Source organism: Zalophus californianus, chromosome 4, assembly GCF_009762305.2.
Source record: "Zalophus californianus isolate mZalCal1 chromosome 4, mZalCal1.pri.v2, whole genome shotgun sequence".
NCBI classification, from domain to species: Eukaryota; Metazoa; Chordata; class Mammalia; order Carnivora; family Otariidae; genus Zalophus; species Zalophus californianus.
The window spans coordinates 110,403,348-110,421,320 of NC_045598.1; the positions used below are offsets into that span (position 1 = coordinate 110,403,348).

Consider the following 17,973-nt stretch of genomic DNA (forward strand, 5'->3'; position numbering starts at 1 on the left):
AACAGTCAAGACACAGAAACAAGTGCCTATCAATGGATGAATGGGTAAAGAAGTTGCGGAGTAGCCATAAAAATGTGGACTATCATTCAGCCATAAAAAATATGGAAATCCCATCATTTCTGACAACATGGGTGGACCTTGATGGCCTATGCTAAATGGAATAAGTCAGAAAAAGACAAATACTGTATGATCACATATGTAGGTGGAATCTAAAAATAAAAACAAAAAAACAGCTAAAAACAAACTCATAGAAAGAGATCAGACTTGTGGTTGCCAGAGTCAAGGGGATGGAGAGAGGGGGGATTGGAAGAAAGGTGGCCAAAGGTACAGACTTCCAGTTTGAAGGTAAATAAGTACTAGGGATGCAATATACAGCATGATGACTACAACTAACACAGCTCTATGGTATACAGGAAAATTGTTAAGAGAGTAAATCCTAAAGAGAATGTTTTTTTCTTTTTCATCACATGGATAATTTTTTTTCTTCTTTCTTTTTATTGTATCTACATGAGAAGATGAATGTTAGCTGAACCTATTATCATAATCATTTCACCACATGTGTAAATTAAACCCTCACCTCAAGCTGTATGCATTATACATATGCAGTGATGCATATGTCATGCATGTCAAATATTTCTCAATAAAATTAGTGGGGAAGATAGAGCTCCTGTATCTTTTTTGTGTGTTTATTTTGGTTTTGTTGTTGTTTTTGAGCTTCTAACTCAGTGTTTCGCTGAGACCAGTGTTGGTACAGATGAGATACACGGAGTCCAGCTCCATTTCCTAGAAGCCATCCACAAGGTTTTCCTTGTAGACATCATCACTGGAGACAATCTGGATACTCTTGTCCCGGTGGCAACCTTAGGGCTGTTTAAGACAGCAAGGGAGCCCCAGATAGACTTGCCAGTGGCAGCATCCAGCATGGGCCATTTGCGGGCAATGCTGACTTTGAGCTGTACCGATTCTACCTGGATCCCATTGAGCTCAGTAATGGTGTGATCTGCTGATGCCATCTTTTCAAAGGTGACTGAGGCACAGTTTCTGGGTGGGCCCATGGAGAGGTCAATGATATTTCCAAAGGAAGAGAAGGTCCCACAGAAGACGGTGGGCATCATGTCCTCTCCACACACCTAAAGAGTATTCCCCTTCTGAGGGGCCCTGCTTTGGGGAAACGAGTCCAACATGTGGAAGGGGCCTTCTGGTTCTTGATCAGGGTCTCTGTCTTTGTCCCCATTCTGCTCACAACTGTGGCCCTAGCTGCAGCTTCGGGGAGGGGAGGCTGAGGAGTGGGCACCACCAGGTTTTTCAGAGCACCAGTCAAAGTTCTGAGGGGGTCCCTCACCAGCCCCTGGGCCCTCTGCCTCTTCCCCATCTTGGCCCCAGTTCCCGAAGCCCATCACTGGAAGACACAAAACTCTCATACAAAGATTTTCTCTGGGGCAGATATGCTCCTTTGGAACAGCTGGAAATTGTGGACTGGCCCCCCCTCAGGGTCCTTTAACTTCCCCACCAGGGTTCGAGAACATCTGAGGCCCAAGTTCTTGGTCTCAGCCTTGAGGACACTGATGGCTCCTGATTTCACCAGCTGGTTTGCCTGCTCTGTTGCCATGGCTGGGCCTACCACAGGCTGCTCTGACAGTGAACGTTGGACACTGCCTTGGCTGGCTCTGCTGTACTACTTTGCTTCTTCAGAGCCAGCAGTGCCTTTTTCTTTTCCTTGAGCTGGTTGAATTTCTTCTGCAGAGCCTCCTCCTCCTGGCTGAGTCCAGGGGTAATCACCGACCTGGTGGCTCCAAACAGGGCAGTAACCAGAGTCCCAAGGTCTCCAGTGGCACCTGCTCAGGCCAAGAGCTCCCGTATCTCTGCAGGTGATATATGGTGGCAAAGGTCCTAGTAATCTTGGAGATGCCAAAGGTACCACTATTCCTCAATTTCCACAGCACCCAATGTAAAGCCAATGGAAAGGAAGCTTGCTTTTCTAAAGGTTTTGAGTCATCATTGTAGAGAAGAAAACAAGGCCAGCATAATACATAGTACAGATCCAAACTAGATTGCAGAATTAAGGCCAGGAAAATCTCTGGAGACTTGGGTATTATTACCAGAGAAATTCTTTTGCTAAGAGGTATTGTGTGAAGAGTCATTTAATGTTTGCAAATGTATTGACCTTTTATAATCTCAAAACCTTTTTCTTGTTTTTTGTCCATAGAGAGGTTTTAAGCTGCTTGTTCATTAAGATGTATAATTCAAAATTAAGTGAAAAAGATAAGCCGTAAGGGCAGGTCAATTATCTTTTGGTATCTGTATACAAAGGAAGATCATTACTAAATATTGATGTTTAGAGTATTTATATGGAAAGAATACACATTATAAGGAATAAAAGTAGGCATGAGTTGGATTTTTCCCATTAGGTGAATAATATGTTAAATTTAGGGTGAAAATGTCAGGATGGACATGGTGGTCTGTTTTTATAGAAAAATAGAAGTATAACACAACTTCCTTTTTAAGGATTTGCAGAGACAGAAATTCAGTCATTATATTATATTGAGCTTTGACAGTATGATTGCTTTGGGGGGTTATGATTTAATCCATGTCACATGTGACTCCGTGTAGAAACATGACATGTGAAAACAGGCTGGTAAAACACTCGGGTATGGCTCTGTGCAATTGCTTATTACCAACACTTCATGGAGAGCTCACGTTAAAGGTGACAAATGAAATTGAGGGCAACCTCCAAACTTCTAATACCTGCTGGAAATTATGCTGGTTGAAGATGTCAGGAAATTCCTGAAAATTTTTCACAGAATTAGAATGTAGGTAAGAGGAAGGGATATGGTGATAATGATGCTAGATTTATCCTGAAGTTGAGTTTTGCTTCTCCTAATATAAAAATGGTCATAGGCACTGGCTATCTCAGGCAGATCAGTATGGTTTCCACATTAGTTAGTTAACAACAGAGGCACCTTTCAAGGTGAAAGGTTACAAACAGAGATTACCTTCCCTGCCCCCTGTTCTGTTAATATAGGTCACTGGCAGGATAATCAGTTCTGTTTCATAACTAACAGTGTCCCAAAAGAAAAGAACTATATTAGTATGCAAGAACAACAGTTCTGTAAAAAATACTGATAGCAGCGGGAGTCTTCAGAAAACAAATTTTATTTCTTTCAAATTAATAACTCGGAGTGGTTGCATGTGAATCATTCATTTCTGAGCACTTTTTCTCAAAACAAAATTTAGATTTAGAGTCGTATCTCCCAGATGGGGTGAGTATCCAACAGGTGCTAAAAACTCTCCATTAAACTGAAGTTCGAAACTATGATGGTAAAACCTCCCACGAAGGACATCTTTTTATTTGCTTTTAAAATTAGTTTTTAACATGTTTATCACTGGCTCAGATCTGTTTTGAGAAGGTAAGAAAACATTTCTCAAGTGAATCCAAATATTCACCAATCTAATGGGAAAAAGTAAAGGTTAATTAAGCCTTCTCCATTTGCATCTGAAGCAAAGCTTTGGTCCATAATTCCTTTTCCTTTAAATGTTTCCCAGAGCTAATTTTCTCATCCCCCAGCATCCTCCTCCAGTCTGTGTGGGAGGGCAGTGTGGCCTTCGAGCTTGTCCTCCCCCCAGATTTGTGTTACGCAGGGCAGGAGCCAGGAGACCACCGGCAGGTGTCAGGCTCACTCCCTGCATTTGGTGGTGTCCCAAACTCCACAGGGTACAGAGGTCCAGGAAAAAAATGTGAAATCAGCCACCCAAGTTGAATGGAAAATTTCAGGATGTTAGAAAATATGGGGACAGCTGATGGCTGAGGTCATGGCTCAGAATGATTTTTTGGTTTACCTGTTTACCAAAAGCATTTCATTCATTCCTTTACAAAAAAAAAAAGAAAAGAAAAGAAAAAGGAAATGAAAACTTACAGGAAGAAAAAAAAAGTTGTTAATCTATTCTGACAAGCAGGATAATGAGCATGATTGTGTAAAATTTATATTCATAGATTTAACATGATCTGTATGAGCCATATGACAAATCTCTCTAGTTTTTTGTTTTGTGTTTTTTTCACTGCTTGTTCTTTTGTGTCATTTCTCAGAAATCACTTAAGTGTACATATTTATAAGGAAATTGAAGCCATTATAGAACATTATAGAACTAGAAATAGACTAATAGGTAAATATTTAAATTCATTTGAGAATTTTTTTTTTTCAGCGAGGGAGAGACACCCATCATTTGGTTGATATGCTTTGCTGCCATGCCTTAGGGTTTTCAAAGAGGTTGCTGAGGAATCTGGTAGGAAATGGAAAAATGTCAAGGAGAGGGTTCTCCATTGAATTTTTGGTCTACATGGAGAGAAACAGAGAGAGGATATGACGTTTACTCCAACTGGCATAAATGCTGGCCCCTGTGTCCTTTACATTCTCTACTCTGCTCCTCTGGGCCCCACTGAGTTACTTGCACCTCTCCACCATCCCAGCCCCTACTCAGAGCTGTCTCCCTGCAGAAAGTAGTCCAATAAGTCAGGTGGTTGTTCTCTCCCCAAAGGGCTTCCCCCAATGAGTGTGTTTTAAGGGTACCAGGGGAAACGCCATGGGCTGGCAGTCAAGAATATATGGCAGTGTCCGTGACCTAAAGATTCCATGTGGTATTAAATCCTTTTGTGTGAGAACTCTCTGGAGTCTTCTTATATTAAAATAAACTTTGAGACTGCAAGAGGAGGATATGGTATACAGCCTGTGACAGAATTCTGACCAGAGAAGTCTTTGGAAAACATCTGAAAAGATTCATATTTTCTGGAGCACAGTTTGGAAACCGGGGCCAGGCACTGATTTTCAAACTTGCCCCATGAGAGCCTTGGAGGAAGCTTGCAAAGAAGCAGAGGCAGGATTCAGGCCTGTTTCAAGAAGAGTCTTTCTTATTCATTTCTTTTATATATCTGGCTTTTCAATGACTAAGGTTTTCTTTGAAGAATGGTCTCCTTGACCAAAAAAAAAAAAAAAAAAAAAAAGAGGATTCTAGAAATATTTGTGGATGTTCAAGACTGAATCTCAATGTCAGCTATTTTTTCCCCCTGGCTTTGCTACTCCTCAGACTTTCTTATGGTATTTTTGGAATGAAACCACATATTCATACTTGAGTATGAAATCCAAAAGCCAAAAATGTCTGATATTTTTTCCCACAAGTGCGTTAGAACCATGAGCAAATGAAAGGACTCCCTCTTAGTGGGAGATCACTGTGGGAGCTCAAAAGAAGGAAAGAAAGATGAAGGCAGTTCTGTTGATTTATGTATAAATTCCCCTCATGTAGTGCATTAGCTGGACACTTAGCTGAGCACCAGGATGTCCTGGGCAGAGGCTGTAAGTCATTGAATTCACCACAATGGCTACCTGCAACATAGGGAAGCTGCATTCTAGAGGCTTGTTCCAGTTAGATGGACTTCTACAAAACTGCATTACTTTCTCTGGATAAGGGAGACATATTAAAAATTGTGATTTGTTTAATCACAGGCCCAAGAAGACAAGCTCTCAAGTATGAAATAGAAAACATGATTCTTGAACATCAACCTAGGACCTTACATTTATACTGCATTTTCCTAGATTTCCAGACCAAATACATGCATTATTAAGCACAAGTCTAAATTATTTTTTAAATTTAGGGGTGCCTGGTGGCTTAGTCGATTGAGTTCAGGTCACAATCTCAGGGTCTTGGGATTGAGTTCCATGTCCTGCTCTCTCTGCTCAGCAGGGAGTCTGCTTGTTCCTCTGCCCCTCCCCCGACCCACACACCCATCCCCCAGCTTGTGTGCACACACTCTCTCTGTGTATCTCTCTCTCAAATGAATAGAATCTTTTAAAAAATATTATTTAAATTTAGTAGGTGGAAAAACAATAGAGGCTGATAAATGGGTCTGGGAAGTGTCCCATGGCTGTATTGGATCCTATTGCCCACAGCTCAGTATGTCCCAGGAGCCCATTCACTGGGATGGAGCAAACATATTTGGAGGGGTAGTTAAGGAAACCCCTGGTAGAATCCTGACCTCTTTTTTTTTTTCTTTCTTTTTCCTTTTGCTAATTATTTTTTCTTTTTTAGTTACATACTCTATAACTTGCTCTGGGCAAAATTCTCTCATCAGGCTGTGGGATAAATTCAAAATGAGTAGCAGAAATGACAACTTATCTTTATTTCAACATGGAAATGTGGTTTCTCCAGATGTTTCTAATGTTCCAAATAGGGATTTTCAAAGACTGAACATTGCATCAAGGCTGCCAGCCTAAAGGACTGTACACAATCCTGGTGCTTCTGTGTGTGTCTGTGTCTGTATGTCTGTCTGTCTCTTTTTTTCTCTCTCTCTCTCTCACACACACACACCATAAATGTAGACAGCAACATAAATCTATGCACAAGCAAAGATCATCTGAGGTGAATCACAATTTTTCTTCTTTGACTAGTGACTGATCACAGTTAGACACAGATAATAGACAACTGCCTTATATGTAGAACTGTTAAGAGTATGAAAGAGTCTTAAACAACCCAGAGCATTGAATGGTGGGTGAGTCACTCTGAAGGGTGGTTTCCAAGACCACAAGAAATCAGGCAACCTATAAGAAATATCGAAAGCATATACCACACCATAGGAAAATCCCATCTATGTCCTCTTCCTTAATATATAGGGGAGAGAGAAAAGAAAGAGAAAGAGATGGTGAGAGAGAGAAAGACAGAAACAGAGACAAAGAAGTTTCACAAAGTTGGAAATATGGTTTTTGTTAGAATCATTGTTATTGTTGTTTCAATCATGCCTTTAACTTTCCTCTGGGGTGGTGTGGAAATGGTGGCCAGAGCATAAGGATTTGAAAAATGCATTAATGTAGTGACACTTTGCTTAACTGCTGTATAGGGAAGGGCTATTTGATTATGCATAGATATACATCTGTATATTTTTTACATTGTTTCAGCCTTGAGGTGTTCTATACTACATTTTAAATGTTTGCAATGAGAAGTTAAGTTATTCCCACAATTGGCTAGGTCATGTCTACTTTGGGTCATTCATTCAATAAAAATGTTCTGTTTGTCTCTTAGTTCCCAGGATTATGTAAGGTATTGTGGGGTAAAAGTATGATCCCTGACTCTACCCTTAAAATTAAAATTCTCGGTCTAGTGAGGAGCTAGGCACATAGGCAAATAACTGTAACATAAATTGTGTATGCCATGCAGTGGGATATGGATAAGAAACTATATAGGTCTGGCAAGTTGGGGAGACTTTTAGGGGTAGCAGCAGTTGAATGAGATTCTAAGAATATGATACAAGTAGAATGGGCAATAGAGGCAGTAGGCACAGTATACATAAGAATTTAGTTGGTTTAGGAAACTATAAATTGTTCTGCATTTCTGGAGTGTGCAAAATCATAAAACAAAACAAATTATTTATTGAGGAATCAACAAGAGCTTATGGGTTTGAGTAATATTTTAACATGTACAGAGTTGCCTTTAGTATCATGTGCTAAGAAAGTACTTTTGCTTAAATTACTTTATTTTGCTAGGTTCTGCTATGTAAGATACAAAGCTAAAACTCTGTTTTGTGACTTTTCTGCCATCTTTTATCCTAGTTGAGAAAGAAGGGTGGGATATTTGCATGAAAGCAATGTAAAGACATGATTGCTTATCCAACAATATTATGTTTCCCTTGGAGTTGAGCCAGTGGGCCAGAAATCCTCTCATTAATTTTTCCTCATTCATCAAGGACTCAGCCTAGAGCCACAACCATACCATATATTCTTACTCAGAGAGGTTGAGGTTTGGTCAGAATTATTTGAAAGTCTTTACACAATCCCCAAATAGGCACTTTCTGAATTTCTAAGACCCATTGATCCTCCAGGGCAGCTTCTCCCACCCTTTCTTTGTGTGTTGGGGCATGAATAGCCCATCGGGAAACAAATTATTTAATGTGGCTAATGAAGTGGCCACAGTGTTTTTGTGGTAGAGAAGTCAGTTTCTTGGGTTCTCCTTACATATATTTAGGAAAAAAATTATTTGTAATAGGAAATAAATTAAACAGAACACCAGAAACATCATCTCTTAATTTCTTTTTTTTTTTTTTTTTTTTTTTTTTTTTTTTTTTTTTTTTTTTTTTTAAAGATTTTTTATTTATTTATTTGAGAGAGAGAGAATGAGAGATAGCACGAGAGGGAAGAGGGTCAGAGGGAGAAGCAGACTCCCTGCCGAGCAGGGAGCCCGATGTGGGACTCGATCCCGGGACTCCAGGATCATGACCCGAGCCGAAGGCAGTCGCTTAACCAACTGAGCCACCCAGGCGCCCTCTTAATTTCTTTATAGTCTTCTGAATGTTTACCTATTACCTGACCAAATATAATCTTGTGATTATTTGATATAAAAAGGCCAATAAGAACAATGTGGAAGTTTCGATAGGGTTTACTGAGTTTTTCTTTTTTTCTGATGCCCTCCATAGATGAGTTAGCTGAATTAACTTGCGGTTTAGTTCCCACTCTCTGTTTAGTGGGATCTATGGTTGATAATGCTGAGCAGGGGCTAAACCTAAACCTAAAAACCCAGTAATTATTTTATTTATTTTATTTTCATGTTTTTATTTGTTATGAAAAATAAAGGTAAAAAACATGGTACCTTATTAAATACAAGTCACATTTTTCTCTTTCTTTTTGTAAGTGAGGTAAGGATTGGTGTTTTGGTATCTCACTGGATTAAATGGGCTGATGGGAAAGAGCTGAGGTCAGGACCATGGGGCTTCAGATGTCAGCCTGTAAAGAGGGTGTGCTAACAACACCCAGCTTAATTTTTTTTGTTGGTTTATAAGTATTTTTATATTTCTTGTTATTTTAAATTGAATTAATTCAAAGGTATTCAAGAGTCTAGGTTTAGAAACCAATCTGATTACTATACAGACTGACTCTGGAGAGATATGACACCTGTGTATTTGAGTCACTCACACAGTTGGTAAAGAACTTTCATAATAAAAACTACATGCTCAGCACCAATGGGACACCAACTGCCAAATCCAGCTTCCACTCAGGCTGAAAACCTAAAAGCTATCTATGTTCTATTTAAACATTAAATAGTATTTTCAAGAAAATACCTTACTTTGGTTTAGGATTTATATTTTTCAATTTCCTAGATTAAAAATTTTAGATTCAAGTGATTTAGAATTTTAAGTGCTGTAATTCACATAGGGGTGAAAATAGGCTTCTGAAGAGCAAAAGACTATCACTGCATTTTAAAAGATCTTAAATGTGACCTTTTGACCTTACATAACCTTCAATGTGACACTTTTGAAGGATATGCTTGACTGGGGAGAAGGACAGTGGTCCTTAGGTAGCATATAATCCATTCTCTGGAAGACGAGTGTCTCAGAGCTACCCTTGCCTCCTCCTGGCTTGGCTTTTCAGGTGCCTAAATAAGTAAGGACGTCATCATTCTCGTGGAGGACGCTTGGAGTTACATTTCAGTGCCAAGCACTTGTTTCACTTTCCACAAAAGGGTCAATATGGTCTAGTAACTTATTGTGTTTATGTTGTGTCCAGTCACAAGGAGAGTTTTGACAGGAAGAATTCATGGGTGTCAGTGGCAAATGTATTTACAAAAAAAAAAAAGTTAAAATCCTATTTCTAATCTTCTTTTTCAACTCTGCTTCAAGATATTTTTCTTCTTGGGACACCTGGTTGGCTCAGTTGGTTGAGTGACCAGCTCTCGGTTTCCACTCAGGTCAGGATCTCAGGGTTGAGGGATCCCGCTCCATGGCCCATGGTGGGCTCCAGCTCAGTGAGGATCCTGCTTGAAATTTTGAATCTCCCTCTCCCTCTGCCCACCCCCTTACCCCCCCGTTCATGTGCCCTAAATAAATAAATAAGTAAAATCTTTAAAATTTTTTTCCCTCTGCATGTCATTTTAATCTCCCTGATTGGATCAAAATTATTTTGGTTTTTAAAATTACTTGATCTTTGGTATAGACCCAGGTAAAGGACATAGAGAACGAAACAGTATGAGTCAAACTTTGGGCACAGAATGTAAGATAAACAAAGTATTCTGTCCTTTGATTTTTTTTTCCAGTTCCAGAAGTAATTTATGCTTCCTTATATGCATGTATACTATATAAGTGCATTATATAGAGGGTGAAATTTTCAAATCTCTTACCAAATTCTTTGGATGATGAAGAACTTTTGGAATATTTTAGTGGTTTGTAAGTCTGAAGAACACCATTCTGACTTTTTCAGCTTTTTGCATTATTCTGGGTGAGACAATGAAGCTTATGGACATACTATCTATATACATTAATCCATTATGATAACATAGTTGATTCTCTGATCATACCCATCTTAGATGATTTTCTGTTAAATGGTGACGGGGGTCAGTGAGAGAGAGACTGATAGTGGAGGGAATGACTCTTTCCAACAGACAAAGGTCAAAATAATATTTCGTTAGGTAATCAGTACATTTTTATCTTTCATCTGAGTATTGGTATGTACAGATTTAAAATGAGTTTCAGCTTTAAGGAAAAAATATATTGAGGTCCACTGTGTGCAACACTGTGGCCTGTGTTTGTCATAGATTTGTGCAGTATCTTTGTCTCCACCTGGACTCAGGAATTGCCCCCACTGTACACAAGTCGAGACTGAGCACAGCTTTCCCCACTGATAACATAGGTGGTAAAACTGACTACAGTCTGACTACAGTCTTCATCCTGACTACAGTCTGACTACAGTCTTCATACTACACTCTGTGCTGATATAAAAAGACCTGAATGGCCTGGATTGGACTGTGGCTGCATTGGTTAGTTATTTTTTAAAAATACTTCATACATATTTTTATTGCCCACCCTATTTCAAATAGCCCAACAGCAATTTCTGGAGGACAAATGAAAATGCAGGCCCCTTCTTGTTTAAGATTTGAAATTGGAAAAAAAAAAAAAGAAGAAGAAGAGTAGTTGCCTTTAAAATCAATCAGGACACATCCATGGAAAATTACCTGGGCTGTTTCATGGTTGGCAAGAGCAGAAGAGGGAGCTGGCATCCCCCGAAGAGGTGCACGCCCGGCCCAGGTCCGGCCAGCACCCACTGGCAAGAGCTCAGCCCTGGAGCTGTCAAGATTTTCCTAAATTGTAAAAATCTAAAAGCTAAATTTTAGAATCGTCTTTTCTTCTAATTTTTTTTTATTGCCTTCTTAATTGCCTCAGGAAAGCAGTAACACAAAAGATCCTTTTACATCTTTTGATTTAAAATGCAGAATCCAAAAGAGGCTTGTCTGGCTATGTTCATGGAGGAATATCTGTAAGTGATCGGTGTTCATCTTGCAAGGAAGAGCCCTATTACGGCAAACAAATTTGTTGATTTTAACTTACAAATTCAAAAAAATGATTTCAAAATTCCTAATATAGTAAGAAAATTGCCTGGATTCTCACCCAAATTAAATTTATAAAGAAATCATTATAGTTATGGAAGCTATAATTTCTTCCTCTGTCATCACAAAAAATAGTTTTTCATTGTGTGGGGAAGCCCCCTCTTTTCACACCACTCTGTATTTTATGGCATATCTTTCCAAACTCTTTGAAAGCCCCTGTGCTGTGAACTAATTTGTTAAAGGAATTTATAAAGAATTTGGAAGCTTTAAAAAAGGTGTGTGCTCTTTTCTTTTACATTTTTTTTCACTAAAAAGTTTTTTCAATACTTCTTTCCATTGTGTGCCTAATACAGTGACGGACTGGCGAGCAGTCCAATGCAATGAATAGTAGAGACAAAGAGAAGGGATTCTAAACCTCTGTACAACTTGTGATTTGCAGCTCAGCTCATCATTAACCATGACAGCTGAGTCTCAGGTCCCCTCCCCGACCTCCCATGGCTGTGACTCTGTCCTTCTCAGAGTATGGTCCCCAGACCTGCTGTAGCAGCCTCACCTCAAACCATGTTAGAAATGCAAAGTCTTAGTCCACTACAAACCTTCTAATTCAGAAACTCTGGGGGTGGGACCTAGCAATTTGTGTTTTAACCAAGCTTCCTAGCTGATTCTGACACTCTCTGAAGTTTGAGAGCCACTGATGCAATCCCAGCCTTGCACCACTGTTTTCTTTTCCCTTCACCCATGGCCTCTGGAGCCTCCCTTCTTGCTTTCTGGCGGCACCAAGACTGCTTCCATCCACCTAATCCTGGCTGCCAGAGGGAGTGAGATGGGCTAGGCTTCTCTATTTCTGCTTCTGTCTTCAGAACATAAGAAGGCTGGAAAAGTCTCTAGTCCCTGCTCAGCTAAGGTGGATCAAGGGCATAATCCTCATTCTTGCCTCAGCAGACAGATGGGAAGGGAAACATTAGTCACTAATGCTTCAGTGGGGAACTAGTTGTCTGTTGTTGGCCTGTCCTCCGAAGAATGTCTTTATCTATGAGTCCTTCTAACTTATAATTATGACCAGTTTGCCCCTAAACACGAGCAAACCCCTGAAACACACTGGAAAGTCACATTGGGAGAAGGGCAGAAACACGAAGCTCCGTGAGCAACCAGATAACCACAGGTGTTGTCACTGTCTACTGCCTTTAGGTCAGCCAGCGCTGCCCTACCCTACTCTTAGTGCGGCTAGATCTCCTAGTAAACACCCAGGAAGGTGGTTACCATGTCCAAATAAAGCACCACATGAAGGAAGACTAGGCTAATTGAACTTGATAGGTGGCCACATTGAAAAGGAAGTCCACGCTAGTCCAATGTTGACACTTAGAAACAGACGCCAAAGTGCAGATTTATGGCATTTTATACTGTATTGCCCCCAAAGACCTTACCTTGTTTCTTACCTATTTCTTTGGTGAATTCCTGCTGAATTCCCTTTATTATATTCCAAGACTTTGCTTCATTTAGATTTTGTACACTTAAGATGTAGTGATCTCCATCTTATTTTGTTTTAATAAACATGGTTTTAAAATAAGCTCACTATATAAAATAAGAGAATACAGTGTGATTAGTACATTGTCAATGTTGTGAAATAACTTCACCAAATTGTACTATAATATAAGAAATAGGGCAATCCTTCAATAACACTCAAATTAATAAACTAATAAGTACATTAATGACACTCAATTTAATAATCTATCATCCTTTTATTGAATTTTAAATAACTTTAACTATTATAAAATAAAGACATTTAAAAGGAAGGGGCCCTGATCATCCTCACCCAAGCTCACTCAAAGGTGAGAGTTCTACATTGGGAGAGGCAAACCAAATAGACAAGGCTACATTCCCCCCACAACTCCCCACCACGGTGCTTTGCCCATAAAACAAGACTGTCACTCTGAGAAATTGAGTCACTTACCATGGAGCAGTGGCTCAGAGATTTTGCCCAAGGGGACAGGCAGGCCATAAGAACAGAGAACTTCCAAATTCTGCCCATGACTTTATTAGAAATAGAATGTAGAGAAGGTCAAACCTAAAGGCACTTTCAAAAACAATAGATTTTGGTGGTAAGAAATTAATAGTAGACTGGTAGCTTCATGATAGCAATAAGTTAAGCCATAAATCACCTAGTTTACCAGAGAGAACCACAGAAAGATGCAGGCATGAGGAACCCACCTGGGGTAGGAACAAACCTCAAAGACTGGTCTGACAAACTATCCCTGAAAAGGGGACTTGCATTTAAACGGTGGAGCAGTTTATATCCTAAGACATTGTCAGAAGCAGTAGAACAATCATGCAGCAACTAGTGGAACCTAACATATGAGTGTGATACTAACAAGACAACTAAGAGAGAGTTGAGGGAAAGAGATAGTCAAGGAGAGCCCTGCCAACGCCACTGTCATCCTAGGATGCCTGTGCCCATGCCCAAGCCTACACACTTTAAGGAGCAATATCAGAGACTTCAAACACACACACACACACACACACACACACACACACACACACACACAGAAAGAAAGAGAGAGAGAGAGGTTACTTGTCATCAATTCAGAGAAAATAATTTTCTTCTAAGAATGTTATTTGTAATTTCACAGGAATATTAATAATAATAAGTTGTTACATTAAAATGACATGAAAAAATTTAAAAAATATAGGAAAAATACATCAAATAACTCCTACTTGGCAAAATGTTAAATATTTTTAAAAGATTATAGTGCAGGAAAAGCCTAAGCACCTTGTTCACCCAAGGTAGCCATAGACATCCTTGAAAGAAGCCCATGAGCTGTTCAGGTAGGATCCTACCTGACACCAACAAGGGAAGCCCCCAGATCTTGCGGAATGACAGAGGGGAGGGCCATCACCATCATGGTCAGTCTTATCAATGTGGGTAGTCCTGTCAGTTGCATTTTGGAAGCTTCTCTGCAGAGAGGAGGGAAAAGACTCTTTGGTGTGAGTGGACTAGAAAGAGCCAGTATGCATTTCTGGGCCCTCCAAAAGTGGGTGAGGACTGACCAAGACTGGAGACATACTTAGAAAATTGGAGCAGAAATATGAACCCCAAAGCATGACCAGGTCACCTTTTTAGGTAGATCAGGGATCAGGGCATCAGGTGACTTGTAGTGATCAGAGAGGTGAGGAGAAAAGAAAGCCGGCCTTGGTGGAAATCTGTCTTGTTCTGTCTCCCACTGGCCCTGCCTTCACTTAGGCAGACTTGGAGTGCAGGCATATTCCAGACCCCACCCGCTGATTAATCTGTCTGCTGCTATACTACTGCCCTCTGGACGTTTTGGCTTGCTTCAAATGAGGAACTTAAGTTGGGTGGGGAAAGCATGGGCCTAGGAGTGGAGCTTGGGGTTAAAGTTTGGTTAGTTGAAGTGAGATACAAGCATTAGCAGCATGGACATCACCCAGGAGCTAGCTAGAAATGCAGACTCTCACAACTCTCCCCAGACCCACCAAACCAAGACGTCAACAAGATCCACAGGTGATCCTGTGCACATTGAGACTCAGAGAGCCTGGGGCCATGACAGGATCTCAGAGCCTGCAGGTCAGCAACACTGTGTATGGCTAAAAGTGATAGCCACTTTTACTGTTCTTTCTGACAAATCTAAAGCAAAGTTTTAACACAGTACAGGAAAATTTTAAACCTCTATACATGTGATGGATAAGTAGGCAGACAGGTTAGAACTCATAGGAAATATAATTGCCACACATTTTCTTTGTAAGGGAATGTCACAATTTTATTCAATCCAGTTATGTCCTTTCCACTCCTAAGAATTTAAATATTGCTACCTCCTAACTATGTGATAGAAGAAGTAGAATAAGTGGTGCTCCTTACCTGGGAGGGAGTAAATTCCAGCCACAGAGTGAACTTATGGAAAGAGTCCCCCATCCCAACTGCTAAAATGGGTGAATGATTGGTTCGTGTCTCTGGCCATTGTCTACAAAAATTGCTTAGTGATAATTCAGAGGGCCTCACAATTTTCTCTACAAATGTCCAAAAGAGCTGTCTGAATGGCTTAAACTGACTGTCCTAACCAGAGGAACTTAATTAAATGAGCTAGTACACAAAATATATGAATGCCCCATCCTATATTCACAGCAGCTCTCCCACTCACTGCTATAAATACCTTACCAGTCCCTTTGGAGTTAGTGGACATGGATATGCTGCCGTTTCCTCTGCTAATCTCTCATTGTTTGAAGGTCTGGCTAAGTGCCACAACGGAAAAGTTGCCATGCTTGCTGCTTTTTTACATGCATGCTTTCCACAAAGTAATTATTACTTCCTGGAGGGCTGAGGGGCTAAATCTAACTTTAGCCAGAGATTTACTTGTATTGTCGTAGATTCTCTACAATTACTATTAAAAGTTAAATTAAAGTTTTTTCCCTCCTTATGTGTTCATCTCAGGTATAGGGAATACTTTAGTACTTCATCTGCTTCTAATGAGATTCTTGACAAGAATGAGAGAAAAGTCATCTTATTTGAGAATTGTTAATTCCCTAAATGACAGAATACTCATTCTCAAATTAGTTTTGCTCAAAATGTTTCTCATATCTAAAGTAGGAACAATTTCTTGGATGGGGATCTTAGCCAGGGAGCCTTAGACTTTTCAAAATTATAATTGCCTCATTACACCAGAGTGTCCACATTTTAGTGGTGAAAGAAGTGACTGTTTAGCTTGGAAGACTTTTTAGGCCAGGAAGATAAAAGCCCGGGTGAGGAGTGTGTGTGTGCGAGGGAGTAACAGTGGCCTTCAGAAGATGAAGTGTTAATGTACAGAGGATGGAGACCAGCTGCTTTTCATCTCCACAGAGAGCAGACCAGAGGAAATGGGCTCCCAGGCACCAGGAGAACTTAGGGGGGCTGTAAGTGTACATGTCATGACAGGGAGGGTCTACACTGAAGGAAGGGAAGGCAACAGGATTTCTAGAAGGAAATTGGGACATGGCCTTGAAGATGGTTGTATGTAATTGCATAATTCCTGAATAAGGATAGTTCCTAAATTCACCCTTATAATATTTAATTTCAGGGCACATTATCATCATCCTTTTCAACAACTCTCCCGACATGCCTACAACTTATAAATCACCATGCTGAGTGTAGTTCAATGGCCTCTCCACTCCCTTGGTGCAGTGGAAGAAGTAGGGTCTTTGGAGCCAGAAGAATCTGGGTTTGATTTCAATTTTGCAATTTATCACCTTTTTTATCATGGCTCCATTATCAAAACTCTCTGAGTTTAGTATCTTTATCCATACCAACATCATAGAGAAATTTTTCCCATTGAAGATGACATATGTAGGTTTCCTAATACAAGAGCAGGTACACACTAAGCATTTAATGATAACACTGGGTACCTGATATTATCTACAAGGACTGTGTAGTACTTCATTGTGATACTACAGAAAATGTACTCCTATGTTACATTTAGGAAATGCAGACACCGAGGGGTTAAGTAGTTGCACAAGGACATAAAGCCAATCAGTTGGAGGCAGTGATTCAGTGAACACATATGGTGCTCTTTTTACTAGACCATACTGTCTCATATTATAGGAAACAAATTAAGGATACTGAGAATGCTTATCAGCATATGTGCCTATTATTAAAATCCACAGTTTTCAAAGTTCAGGCTCTCAGAAGGCCTAACAAACCTGGCCCACCTGCACTGAACTTGCCCCTCTTCACCTTTTTTTTTTTTTTTTTTTTTGAGCATCCAATCTCTTGAGGGTAAGCTGTCATCATTATGTTAGGAGACATATTAGTAAATTTGCTTGGAGGATCTCTCAAAAACTATCAACACTCTGCATTAAAGGGAGATATGTTGGATTTATTTCAGATCTGCAAGCTATTTTTCACCAATTTCTCTTATTTTATCCATTTATTCATTCAACAAACATTTGTTAATGTCTGTGTTCCAGATGATGTTTTGGGTACTGGGAATTTACGCCTGAAGGATGCTCTGCCTGGTGAAAAAGAAAGGGATCAACAAACAATTGCAATGTGGTGAGATAAGTACTTCATTATAAATGACACAAAGCTCCCAGAAAGAGCAAATTTGGAGAAGTATTTCAGAGTCAATAACATTTGAGCCAGGTCTTATGTGTTGCAGAAGAGCAGATATCTAGTCAAAGACCTTGGTAAAAACATTAAAAATGCTAAACAATTATTGAGCCATATTTACAGAAAATCTTCACATCTTATGTACTGCAATTCAAACTCATGTTACCTTGATGAAAGCAAAATATTTTAAGCATGAATGAAGTTAGAATGGTAAGGATAAAGTGGAACTATAACATTATCATCGCTAATTCTTCAATAAGAAATTAAACCAATGAATAGAGTCTTCCTTTTAGAAAATTATCTGTTTTAATTTTTGGACGCCAAGAAATGACTTGCTTGTAGATCTACACATGAGAGAGGGAAATGTGCATAGATGTGGTTCCTGGGGTAGCCAAGCAGATCACTTTGAGAATGCTTGACTTACTTCCATTTGCCCTTGCAAGATACTTCTACATATTAGTTGGCCTGGAAACTTTCAGGCAATCATTTTTGTACCATATACACTAACTGAAGTGGTCTTTTTTACAACC

At 39.7% G+C, this 17,973-nt stretch overlaps 1 pseudogene; it reads right to left on the reverse strand.

Moving 5' to 3' along the window:
- Nucleotides 1–783: 783 nt before the first annotated feature.
- On the reverse strand, nucleotides 784–15,622 carry LOC113926380 (annotated as a pseudogene).
- Nucleotides 15,623–17,973: the final 2,351 nt, after the last annotated feature.